The following is a 13225-nucleotide window of genomic DNA, read 5'->3' as shown; positions in this document are numbered from 1 at the left end:
AAGTGTATGTTTTGTTTTATAAGAAATACCATTTGACCCAGCAATCCCATTACTGGGTATATACCCAAAGGATTATAAATCATGCTGCTATAAAGACACATGCACATGTATGTGTATTGTGGCACTATTCACAATAGCAAAGACTTGGAACTCACCCAAATGTCTATCAATGAAAGACTGGATGAAGAAAATGTGGCACATATACACCATGGAATACTACGCAGCCATAAAAAAGGATGAGTTCATGTCCTTTGAAGGGACATGTTTGAAGCTGAAAACCATCATTCTAGGCAAACTATCACAAGGACAGAAAGCCAAACATCGGATGTTCTCATTCATAGGTGGGAGCTGAACAATGAGAACACATGGACACAGGGCGGGGAACATCACACACTGGGGCATGTCGGGGGGTGGGGGGAAGGGAGAGGCATAGCATTGGGAGAAATACCTAATGTAAATGATGAGTTGATGGGTGCAGCAAACCAACATGGTACATCATATATACCTATGTAACAAACCTGCACGTTGTGCACATGCACCCTAGAACTTAAAGTATAATTTAAAAAAAAAAAAGAAAGAAAGAAACCTCAGAACTTTTCCCAACATGATTATGTCATTATGCTTCCACCAATAATGCCAACAGGTCTGGTTGTTACACACCTTTGCCAACATATGGTATCATCAGTCTTTTTAATCTTAGTAATTCTGGTGGGCGTGTGGAGGTATCTCATTTTTGAAAGCTTGTGTTTGAATCTGTCCACAGTGCCTTAATATGTATGCCGCATCTCTCTGAAGTGGTGGACCCTGTTTACCTGCTCTGAAGAATGGTTGTGATGCAGCTACCTACCAGGGATACAGTTTCTCAGCCCCACACTTGGCACCTACAGCGAAGTGTGGCCATGTTCTCATCAATGAAGTGCAAATACAAACAAAGTGCACCACCTTCAGGTTGAGGCTTTGAAGAAGCTGGGGGTCCCCTTCCCTTGCTCTCTTTCCCCTTGTGCTGGTGGGATATATATAACAATAAGGCCCTGGGTGATAGGTCGCCATCAGATGCAAAATGCCTCAAACCTGAGTCACCACACAGAAGAGAAGAAGCCTCTGACCTGGAACACCTAGCCTGGTCTAGAGATGAACAAGAAATAAACTTCTATTATGTTTGAACATTACAGATTTGGTTCCGTTATAGCAGTTTAGCTTATCCTGACTAAACTGTTGCCTGTCTCTTGGAAGGTGTACCCTTCTTCCCTGAAAGTGACTTTTTCATACATGTAATCTATATTTTAATTTATATTCTCCAAAGCATATCCACATCTATCCAACTGTTTCCATGTTTTCCACTAACAGAAACCTCATATAAATAAATATATATGAAGGTGTATTGCATTATCCAAGGTTCTTTAAAATAAAATTTTATTGAAGTATAGCATATATACAGAAATGTGCACAAAAATATACACTATCTATATACACATTATACATAATATGTATATCTGCAGAAATTTACAATGGTATTTGCATCTGGGGCATTCCCTTCCTTTCCACTATTTCTCATTTGCTATTTTTTCAGCCCTGGTGACTGAGGAAGTCAAGAGAATAAAAGGTAGAAGGACATACTGAGTGTGTCACAGGCCCTTCCAAAAAGGCTGAACTCCAGCCTAGGAAACTAAAGCTGGTCCTTTAAGATTTCTCAGATGCTGCTTAATTCCTGTGCCACAGTCCTACAGTGTCAGCTTTTGCCTTTTTTTTTTTTTTTTTTTTTTTTTTAAAGAAAGAGGATATATATCAGGTAGGGGAGAATGTAGGGTGCAGAGCTACCTCGTCTCCTCTCCCAGAGGAATTCAAGGCTCCAGGGCTGCTGCTGGCCCATGTGGCATCTTTTGTAAACTGGAAAAACCACTTCCAAAAAACGCACTTTTTTTTGCAAGTCATGTTACTTCCACCTGTCAGGTATTTGTTGCAATATAACTATACTAGTTTTATTAGAATTAGAACACTTTCTGCCACTTGCTGGAGAGTGGTTGCATCTAAGTCCACGTCTGTGATATGAATGGTGTCTGTGGGTGAGGCACTGTTCTACCTTAATCAACCTACACTGCTACAGTTGGCCTTCAGGTTGCAGAGCAACTTGTAATTTTGATTTTTTTTTAATGCATCGGGGATATTTTAAAAAATATTTTAATTGAAATATAACATACAGAATAAAAAGGCAGAGGCACCTAAATATAATAAAACAACAATAAAAACAAAACCAAGAAATCAGTCGTTACACAGGAAGAATTATAACAAGCTCAGAATTTTAAAAATGCATAAATAATGCAAGCAACACCACAAGCAGAAACCAACACCAGAAATTTGCAAGGACCTAGAGGAATAGGTCAAAGTGAAACCTCCACATAAGTTGGGTTATATGCAAGTGACTTCTGCGAAGAATGTAAAATCCTATTATATCCTTGTAGATAAACTGGAGAAATATGAGCATATAAGTTGATCAGTACATTGCTGAAATTCTTACCTAATGGGTGTTGAGTAAAAGATTGGTCAATTTGCATCCTACTGAAGAGAAGTTTCTGAGGCCTCCCACAGGGCCTCAGTACTTCGACCTGTTTCATTCAGTATGGGAGGTTTATGTATGAAATTTTTGAGTAACTGGAAAGAAGATAGCTAAATATCTTAGATAAATCCACAACCAACTCAAAAGGTTAATGAATTTTACCCAAGAAAACTTAATAGGAACAAATAAACGTCCTGCAAAATAGGTTAACCAAAACACCAACCACACAAGTATGGAATGGAAAAAGATTGCTTACAGGCAGTAAAAATAAGCTTGAAGGACTCAAACAGTAACATGCAGTTACTGTTGCCAGAAAATCTAGTTCAATATTTGGGTGTTAAATAGAAGAACAGAAAAGTATTAATGAGAATAAAGGATGAGACAGTTCTGCTACACATAAACGCTCAGTTCTGGGTTGCATACTTTAAGAATGATCAAGAAAATGAGAGCACATTGGGAGAAAAGGGTCCTGGATGGTGAAGACAGTTGGAGTTAGGATATATAATGGTAATCAATGAAATAATGGGGGACAGAAAAGAGAATAGGCTGGGAGTCATCCTAATAGCTGTGGTTAAATTTTGGCCCTATCAACTGAAAATAATCAAAAAGGTCAGAATCTAATTTAAACAGAGATTATTCAAGCGCAGAGTTTGAGGACAGCCCACCCAGGAGCACCAGCTCCAAAGGAATGGAGTCAACGTGCTGAAGGTTCCATTTACGTAGGCAGAGACAGGAGTTTTTGGCAGGATTGCAACATTTTTCTTACAAGGTTGGCACATAGTTACAGCAATTTGGTTACAGGCAGTGTTTCTCTTGGGAAAGGTACACTGAACACCTTTTACAGAGGGTGTAGTCATCATGGGTTTTCTGTCATCTGGTAAGAGAAGCAAGACAACAAAGGAGAAGTTAATCTATAACAAAGGTCATTAATTAAGAAGGCAGGTGGTTTTTGTACCTGATGTAGTTTTATTCTCTCTAGTCATTGTACAGAACAGGAAGAACAATCAGGGAAATAAAAAGTTGTTACCATATGTGACTCAGATCAGCTACATCTCTCTCAAGGCTCAGTGTTTTTTGTGGGTTCCAGGAGCTTTTAAATATTTATTTTCATAGCCCCAAGGGCTAATAAGACAACTGAGTAGAAGAAGCAGAGATGCAATAGGACAGGCAGAGCTGATCAAAGATGGAAATGAACTCATTCCTGACATTCAGACCAGAGGCTGCTGAAAGATCATCTGGCATTCAGTGTTTTCTCAACTTTGAGATTTTATAACTATATCGTTAAAGATCTGCCCAGCTATAAAATTTATTACTCTATCTTTGAAACACACACACACGATAAATCTTCAGAACTACTATGTTAAAACTTTTGGGGACACAAAACCACAAATCATTCAAAGAGTTTGCTTTATTGGCTGTTCTCAAATGGGCAAGCAGCTGCGTGTGTGTTGTTTTCTTGGTGTGAAAGCAGATTAGAAAATGTAGTTTATTTTGGCATATTTTTTCTAGTGTTAAAACAATCAGCATGGATACGTAAATTGTTGATGGTGAAAGACATTTCATTAGTTTATTATTGTACACTATTACACTGCTATAGGAAACATTCTGTCTCAACTGCCAGATTCATGTGTTCCACCCTAAAAAAGCCAAAAGCCCCCAAAATAAATAATATGTATATGTATATATATACACACATAGCTACACACACACATACACACATATATCTCAATTCACTATACATTTCTAAATATAGATATTAGAAGTCACTAAAGCCAAAAAAAAGAAAAAAAGGTCTAATATAGAAGAGCTGTTCAGATTTGTATTCACGTAGAACAAGCCAGTTCCTTTCATATTAACTATGCACACCACCTCCTTTTGGAAGAGATCTGGGAATGGTAAAAACCATTCAGAAGATGGTCTTAACCATTTAGAAATCCAGTAACTTCTGATTTAAATGATGCTTTTAGGAGAAGGAAAACAATGCCAGATTAAAGCCTGCCTTTAACCATAAGAGTCCCTGGAATCAAACCAAAAGTGCTGCCAAGAAGCCACAGGTGTTTATCACATGGACAGGAAAAAATATGATTTTGAAGGGCACAGTGACAGTTCTTCTCTGTCTCCACTAATGGGTTATAAGATTAAAGGTTAACAAGAGTACAAATACTATAATTATATAATGCTGGGTTTATTTTTCGTTCGGGTTTACAAAGAAACCTTTTTGTCCGCGTGCTTCTGGGTGCTTGGAAGGTCTGCCAGCCACTGCCTTTCTTGTCACCAGAGCTCTCTGCAGGTTTACAAATGGATGTGCCCAAGACTGCCATCTGGTGGAAATGATAGAAATTGAAATAATTTTTTTTTTTCTTGCATGATTGGGGGTGGTAAGTAAATAAAACTAGTTGTCTAAGAAGGTATACATTTAAAATATACTGGGGAGGGGCGTTCATTCATCACAGCAATGAGAAATATAAAATAACAAGGAATTAATTTAAGAAAGGTGTAGACCATATGGAGAAAACTACAAAACTGTACTGGGGACATTAAAAACACTTGTATAAATAGAAAGATGTAGCATCTTCCTGGTGGAACTCACCTTGGCTAAAGATACCAATGACCCCTACATTAATCTACACATATAACAATTCAATCAACACATTAATGAGATTTTTATTTGGCAGGGAAATCTTGGCCAAATTATTGAAAAATTCATCTGGAAGAATAAACATATTCAATTTTTGTAAAAGTAGAATAATAAGGGGCATTTCCCCTATCAGATAATAAAATGTATAATAAAACTATGATAATTGAGATGACATTGTACTGACAACACAAAACGATAAAATAGAATGCTTATAAAAATACAAGCATATACATGAATATATAATAAAGGACAACTTCAAATAATGAGAAAAGATTGGCTTATGTAATAGCTGGTATAAGGGGATAATGGAAAAATCTATAGGAAAACGTTATATTAGATTTTTACCTCAGAAATAAGTTCCAGTTGTATTAAAGTACAAATATTCAAAAGGCCAATGTCTTAAAAGAAAATGTATGTAAATATTTACTTAGGATATAAAAAATTGTCTTTGTATGCAACTGAAGGTTGATGAAACTGTTAAATAAAATTCTGAAAATTCTGAATGTAAAAGTATGACACTTCTTGAAACATATCAAATTTAACACAAAAGGTCTTTGTAGTTTACTGTATGTAAATTTTCAATTCTTTTAAAGTAAAATAAAACAAAATAAACCCTATTTGATTTAAAAAGGTATATGAAGGGTAAAAGGGAATATTTTTGACCAAGGAGAGCTCTCTTACACTCTTCAGCTCTGAGCATCTTAACCCTCTCTAGTACCGCATCAATCATACTGAGTAGAAAGTCCTTATTCTGCTTGTAGGAAAAGCTGGCATCAAAACAAAAAGTTATTGTGTAAGAAAAATCTCAGAAGTTGCATGATGTGATTTTTTTTGGGGGGGGGGGGAACCCTATGAGGTTGAGATTGTGGTTTTTTCAAAAATTAGGTCATTTCAGTATGGCTAGATGTCCTTTGGTCTTAGTGCAATCCGTGAATATCTTTCTTTAAAAACAACAACAACAAACCATAAACAGTATTACAGTATTGAAAGGCAAATGGTGAACTCGGGAAAATAATTCGTGACATATGTAACAGAATAATGGTTAAAATCCTACATATATAAAGAGCTCTCACAAATCAAGAAAAATTATAAATGTGTAAACAGAATATCTTTCATAGGTTAAGAAAAAATGCTGCCAATTAACACGTGTGAACAGGCTTATAATAAAAGAATAACCAAATATGAGAAAAACATTTTCACTCACTAGTAATCAAGTAAGTGGGGATTAAATCAAGAAAATGTAGGTTACAATATTTTACCCTGCAGCTTGGCAATGTGCAACATTGGTGAGAAAGTGAAAAACATGGGTACTCTTGTATACTATTAATTAAGATTGTAGCCGGGCAAGGTGGCTCAAGCCTGTAATCCCAGCACTTTGAGAGGCCAAGACGGGCGGATCACGAGGTCAGGAGATCGAGATCATCCTGGCTAACATGGTGAAACCCCATCTCTACTAAAAAATACAAAAAACTAGCCGAGCGCAGTGGTGGGCGCCTGTAGTCCCAGCTACTCGGGAGGCTGAGGCAGGAGAATGGCGTGAACCCGGGAGGCGGAGCTTGCAGTGAGCTGAGATCCGGCCACTACACTCCAGCCTGGGCAACAGAGCGAGACTCCGTCTCAAAAAAAAAAAAAAAAAAAAAAGATTGTAAATGTGTATGTACCCTCTTCTTGAAAGGCAATTTAGGACACTGAATTTTGTTTTTGTTTTTTGATTTTATGAAAAATTCAAACATACAGAAAATTAGAGAAAATAATACAATTTTACCTATTGCCCAGATTTAACATTTTGACATCTTTACCTTTTTTAAGGAGAAAATAAAAACCTCGCTTTTCCCAATGCCTTTAAAAAAGTAATCACTGTTCTAAAGTTAATGTGTATTATTTTCATGTGTCTTTTATATGTACATACTACATATCCATAAATTGTACCTATCATATTTCATAAACTCTAAGATTCCATTATTTTATGTACCTTTTTTTTTTTTTTGAGACAGAGTCTCACTCTGTCGCCCAGGCTGGAGTGCAGTAGCCGGATCTCAGCTCACTGCAAGCTCCGTCTCCCGGGTTTGGGAGGCCCGTCTCGGCCTCCCAAAGTGCTGGGACCACAGGCGTGAGCCACCGCGCCTGGCCCCATTCTTTTATATGTTAAGAAAAAATACTGCCAATTAAACTATGAAATAATATTTTGTTAACATTTAAGATTATTTTCTCATACTTGTTATAACAGGGTTTTAGGATAGATCTTTTTTTAAATCTTACATATGCTGTTATTTCTGTGTTACATACCAAATCATAATATACTCATTTGAAGACATTTTGAGAGTCTTGCTCTGTCACCCAAGCTGGAGTGCAATGGCGTGATCTCAGCTCACTGAAACCTCTGCCTCCTGGATTCAAGCGATTCTCCTGCCTCAGCCTCCCAGGTAGCCGGGATTACAGGTGCACACCACCATGCCCGGCTAATTTTTGTATTTTTAGTAGAGACGGGGTTTCGCCATGCTGGCCAGGCTGGTCTTGAACTCTTGACCTCAAGTGATCTGTCCACGTCACCCTCCCATAGTGCTGGGATTACAAGTGTGAGCCACTGCGCCTGACCTTGAGGACATTTTAAACTTAAATATAATACATGTATTCCCGACACAGTACAAAACCCAATTGTGAATTGAGATAGACGAAGCTGGTGCAACTATGTCATGATGGCTGCCTTAGTCAATGACAATTGTTAAGATGCCATTGATTTAAGATGCTTCTTGGCCGGGCACGGTGGCTCACACCTGTAATCCCAGCACTTTGGGAGGCCTGGGCGGGCAGATCACCTGAGGTCGGGAGCTGGAGACCAGCCTGGCCAACATTGAGAAACCCCATCTCTACTGAAAATACAAAATTAGCCGGGCGTGCTGACGCATTCCTGTAATCCCAGCTACTTGGGAGGCTGAGGCAGGAGAATCGCTTGAACCTGGGAGGCGGAGGTTGCAGTGAGCCGAGATCGTGCCATTGCACTGCAGCCGGTGTGACAAGAGTGAAACTCCGTCTCAAAATAAATAAATAAGTGAAAAATAAAAAAGATGCTTCCCAATTTCAAAGACATTAAAATATGAAGTGTGTTTTGGAATTAATTTTGGAGACAAATTTACATACAAGACATCCCTTTATAACTTGCTTTGTTTCTCTCAGCATCATGTTTTCAAAGTATTAAAAGACAGCTCACTGCCTAAGGAAGCCAACAGCAACTGGCTGCTGCTGGAGCTTGGGACTCTCTCATCTTAGCGCTCCCTCCATTTTACTGAGCCACCTCTGAAAATGCTGTTTTATGCTAAAGGGTACTAGTAGGCTAAGGAGTTATTCCTTCTTGGTAACATCTGCCTTAAATCAGGAAAATGGTCTTTTCAAAGGTCCGGGAATTCACATATCATCTGGGACTAGGGTGAAGCACTTGCTTTGGGGACAAAATTTAAGGAATGGCAAGCAATCAAGATAAATATTTTACTTTTTTTGATTTTAGATATTTTAATGCAACATTAAAAAAATAAAAACTAATGCAAAATGATGAACATAATATAAAATTTTTAAATAAGACAATCTACGCTCTTCTGAAAAAAAAAGAATCACTACAGAGTTTTCCATTTGCCTTAGGCTCCCACATGGCTTGGCATGGTACAGTTACTAATCCTGTTTTACAGGGGGAGGGAAAGGGAGTGATAGATTAAAATGAGTGAGCAACGTGGTCCCATAGTACAATTAAAAATGTAAATGTACAACAGAAATACACAAAATGATTATAGGTAGGGTGAACAATTTTCAATATTACATCCCCAAATGGATGCAAGCTCTTAATATTAGAATGTGGATTATTAGTTGTATTTTATTAGAAGGAACTAGATTTAGGCCAGGTGCGGTGGCTCATGTTTGTACCCCCAGTACTTTGGGAGGCCGAGGTAGGAGGATTGCTTGAGGACAGGAGTTCGATGCTGCAGTGTGCTATGATGCCACTGCACTCCAGCCTGGGCAACAGAGAACTTGTCTTGAAAATAAAAAATAAAAGGAACTAAATTTAAATATGGTGAAGACAATGTATAGCTGCCAGATGTTAGCACTTATGAGGCTATAGTAATCAAAATGATGTGATATTTCCACAGGGTTAGACAAAAAAACAATAGAGCAGAAGAAACTACAAATGGACCACACATATTTGGGGAATGGGAATTTGGCAGGGGTGGCATGGTGTTGGCACAATTAGTTAGCTGGATGGGAAAAAAAAGATTCCTTAGTTCATACACTATGTAACAAGAAATTCAAGAATGATTAAAAACTTAACCAAGCATACGTGCTTGGGAAGTAGAAGACTTCTAAAATGGCTGGAAGGTAACATTACAGATCCTTCTGTAGTTCACAAGCATGATGATTGGGTTTTCACACTTACGTGTGAGATGTGCCTCCCCTCAGCCTTGTTACTACATTATCCACCTGACATGAAAATGAAAATGTATAAATTTAAAAAATTAGAGACTATATGAACTTGGGATGAGGATGATTTCCTAAACAAGAAAAACACACAGAAAAAAAAAAAAAAAAAGACAAATAGCAAGACTGCATAAACAAAGAAAAACAAACAAAAACAGTCTGAGAGGTTTTGCAGCTCACATAACAAAGGATTAGTATCTAGACTATATAGAAACAGACAAATAAATTAGAAAAAGACAAGCCCAATGGAAAAATGGACAAAAGGTGTGAACATTCAATTCAGAAAAGAGGAAACTCAAATGGCCAATATATATAGAAAAGATGTTCTTCTCACATGTAATCAGAAATGCAAATTATATAATACTATTTCATACTGATCCAACTGGAATTTTTTTTTTTTTTTTTTGCATTAGAGACAGGGTCTCATTCTGTTACGCAGGCTGGCATGCAGTGGCGCATTTGTAGCTCACTGCAGACTTGAACTCCTGGGCTTAAGGGATCCTCCTGCTTCAGCATCCAGATAGCTAGGACTACAGGTGCACGCCACCCAAATATTCTGTTTGTTTTCCTCCTTTCTCTCTCCTTCTCTCCCTCTTCCTCCTCTCCCCTCCTTTTTTCAGTTAGGAATTTTAGTGAAATAATTTCAGTTTACATTAAGGTTTCTGATCATACATGTAAAATATATTATTACAACCATTTAAAATATGTTTTAAAGTTATTGGATTTAATTAACTCCTGGAGTATAGGATCTTTAGGAGCCTACAGAACTTTCATGAAGACTTCACATTTTAAAATTACTTACAGTCAGAAGTAAACTAGAACTCTTAAGAATGTTTATGTATAGTTCAAGCTCCCCCTAAAATGTTTTTTTTTTTTTTTTTTTTTTTGAGACGGAGTCTCGCTCTGTCGCCAGGCTGGAGTGATTTTCCTGTCTCAGCCTCCTGAGTAGCTGGGCCTACAGGCACCCGCCACCATGCTCAGCTAATTTTTCTAATTTTAGTAGAGACGGAGTTTCACCAGGTTGGCCAGGCCGGTCTCTAACTCCTGACCTCAGGTGATCCACCCGCCTCGGCCTCCCAAAGTGCTGGGATTAAAGGCGTGAGGCACTGTGTCCGGCAGAACCCAGTAACTTTCAAGAGTATACTTCAGCCGGGCGCGGTGGCTCAAGCCTGTAATCCCAGCACTTTGGGAGGCCGAGACGGGCGGATCACGAGGTCAGGAGATCTAGACCATCCTGGCTAACACGGTGAAACCCCGTCTCTACTAAAAAATACAGAAAAAGTAGCTGGGCGAGGTGGCGGGCGCCTGTAGCCCCAGCTACTCGGGAGGCTGAGGCTGGAGAATGGCGTGAACCTGGGAGGTGGAGCTTGCAGTGAGCTGAGATACGGCCACTGCACTCCAGCCTGGGCGACAGAGCCAGACTCCCTCTTAAAAAAAAAAAAAAAAAAAGTGTATACTTCAGTAGAACCAAAGTGCCATATCAATTATAAGCAGTCTTAAGTACAATTTTAATAGCAAATATTACATATTTTAAATAAGCTTTATACTGTATCGATTTATTATGATTATTCATAGGCAAAATCTCATGAAAATAAACCCCATGGTGCTCTATATCATGTTACTGTGGAATTTTGTTAAGATAAATTGCATTTCGGTCTGGGCGCGGTGGCTCACGCCTGTAATCCCAGCACTTTGGGAGGCCAAGGCGGGCAGATCACCTGAGGTCAGGAGTTCGAGACCAGGCTGGCCAACAGGGTGAAATCCCACCTCTACTAAAAATACAAAAAAATTAGCTGGGCATGGTGGCAGACACCTGTAATCCCAACTACTCATGAGGCTGAGGCAGAAGAATTGCTTGAACCCAGGAGGTAGAGGTTGCAGTGAGCTGAGATCGTGCCATTGCACTCCAGCCTGGGCAACAAACGTGAAACTCCATCTCAAATAATAAATAATAAATTGCATTTCATAACTTCAAGACTTAGGAATGAAGCAAAACCACCTCTTCATAATCACTGCCCAAAAAAGTAAACGACTCAGGAGAGGGAAAGAAGGTATCAGACCCACTATTAGAATAACTCCTGGGTGGTACTGGTCCTCTTCATCTCAAATGCAAAACTATTTTCTTTTTTTTTTTTTTTCTTTTTTTTTTTTTTTTTTTTGAGACGGAGTCTCGCTCTGTCCCCCAGGCTGGAGTGCAGTGGCCGGATCTCAGCTCACTGCAAGCTCTGCCTCCCGGGTTCACGCCATTCTCCAGCCTCAGCCTCCCGAGTAGCTGGGACTACAGGCGCCTGCCACCTCACCCGGCTAGTTTTTTTTGTATTTTTTAGTAGAGATGGGGTTTCACCGGGTTAGCCAGGATGGTCTCGATCTCCTGACCTCGTGATCCGCCCGTCTCCGCCTCCCAAAGTGCTGGGATTACAGGCTTGAGCCACCACACCCGGCCGCAAAACTATTTTCATGATAGGTGAATGTTACATGGAAAGAATACATTTGTTGTACAGATTTATTCATTAAAAAAACACTGTTGCCAATATTATAGACTAGGCTTATTAATTAAGAAAAAGAAGTAAAGTCCAATCTTTCATTCTACCCTTACATAAAAGGTCTGGCTCTTTTGTGTCCCACTGGAGTTGTGGATACTTATGAGATAACAGAAATACTAACTTCCTAACACTAAGTGCCCCTCACCTCCGAATTAGAAGAGCATATCTACCAGTTACATCTGAGCACAAAACAGTATGCCAGTTAGAGGTGTTTGCAGGCAAAATAAAACGGAAACAGAAAATAAGGGGGAGAAAATACCACAGCCAGAAAAGCCAGCAGGAAGTGAGAAATGGCGGTGATGCTGCCTGAAAAGCAATGTATTCTCTATTAGTAGCTACACTTATTACTTCTAGACCATAATGTAACATACACAAATCATCAAAACAATGGGCAAACACAAACACTTGTTTAGCATTTTCTTTAGGGTTCACAAAATAACTCCCAAAGTTGAATCGAAAAAAACTTAAAAGCAATTTAGCATAAAAACAAGAGTGCAAATTGTTATAATGCCCATTATGAACTAAAAGCAAGTAACTTCATTTAAGTGCATTTTCTAATACAGAATTTAAAAAGTAACTTCAGAATTGCTTTGAAATTAAATCATCGCTTGAATTCATCTTAACAATTATGTCAGCATTTGACTATTTTACATATACAATGGATTTTTTGCACAACTAGGAATTTTCTAATATGTGAAAAACATCACAATTTGCTATTTTTCACTAAATACTATTTAGCTTCTCAAAACGTGTTCCACAAGAAATCTTATCACATTTTCCCTTAATACTTATACCAGATGAACTTCAAAACACAAATGAAGACAATTTGGAAGAGTAAATGTCAGTGTGAGATGTCATTTAAAAAATATAACCTTAAATGCAAGACAAGGAAGAATAATATTTGGCCAGCAAAAGGTATTTGATGGACATGTTCAGGTTAATTTCAATTATTGAAGTTGGATAAAGACTCGGGCACCATATATTGCTCTGGTTTGTGCATTTTCCAAGGTTTCGGAAAATATATCAAGC

The 13225-nt window shown here is 38.4% G+C and overlaps 1 pseudogene; it reads left to right on the top strand.

The window, feature by feature from the left end:
* Nucleotides 1–9566: 9566 nt before the first annotated feature.
* LOC119627463 (small nucleolar RNA U13) lies at nt 9567–9662 on the top strand (annotated as a pseudogene).
* The last annotated feature ends 3563 nt before the right edge of the window (nt 9663–13225 follow it).

This window comes from Chlorocebus sabaeus, chromosome 14 (genome assembly GCF_047675955.1).
Source record: "Chlorocebus sabaeus isolate Y175 chromosome 14, mChlSab1.0.hap1, whole genome shotgun sequence".
Classification (NCBI taxonomy): Eukaryota; Metazoa; Chordata; class Mammalia; order Primates; family Cercopithecidae; genus Chlorocebus; species Chlorocebus sabaeus.
This window is presented reverse-complemented; position numbering and strand designations above follow the sequence as displayed.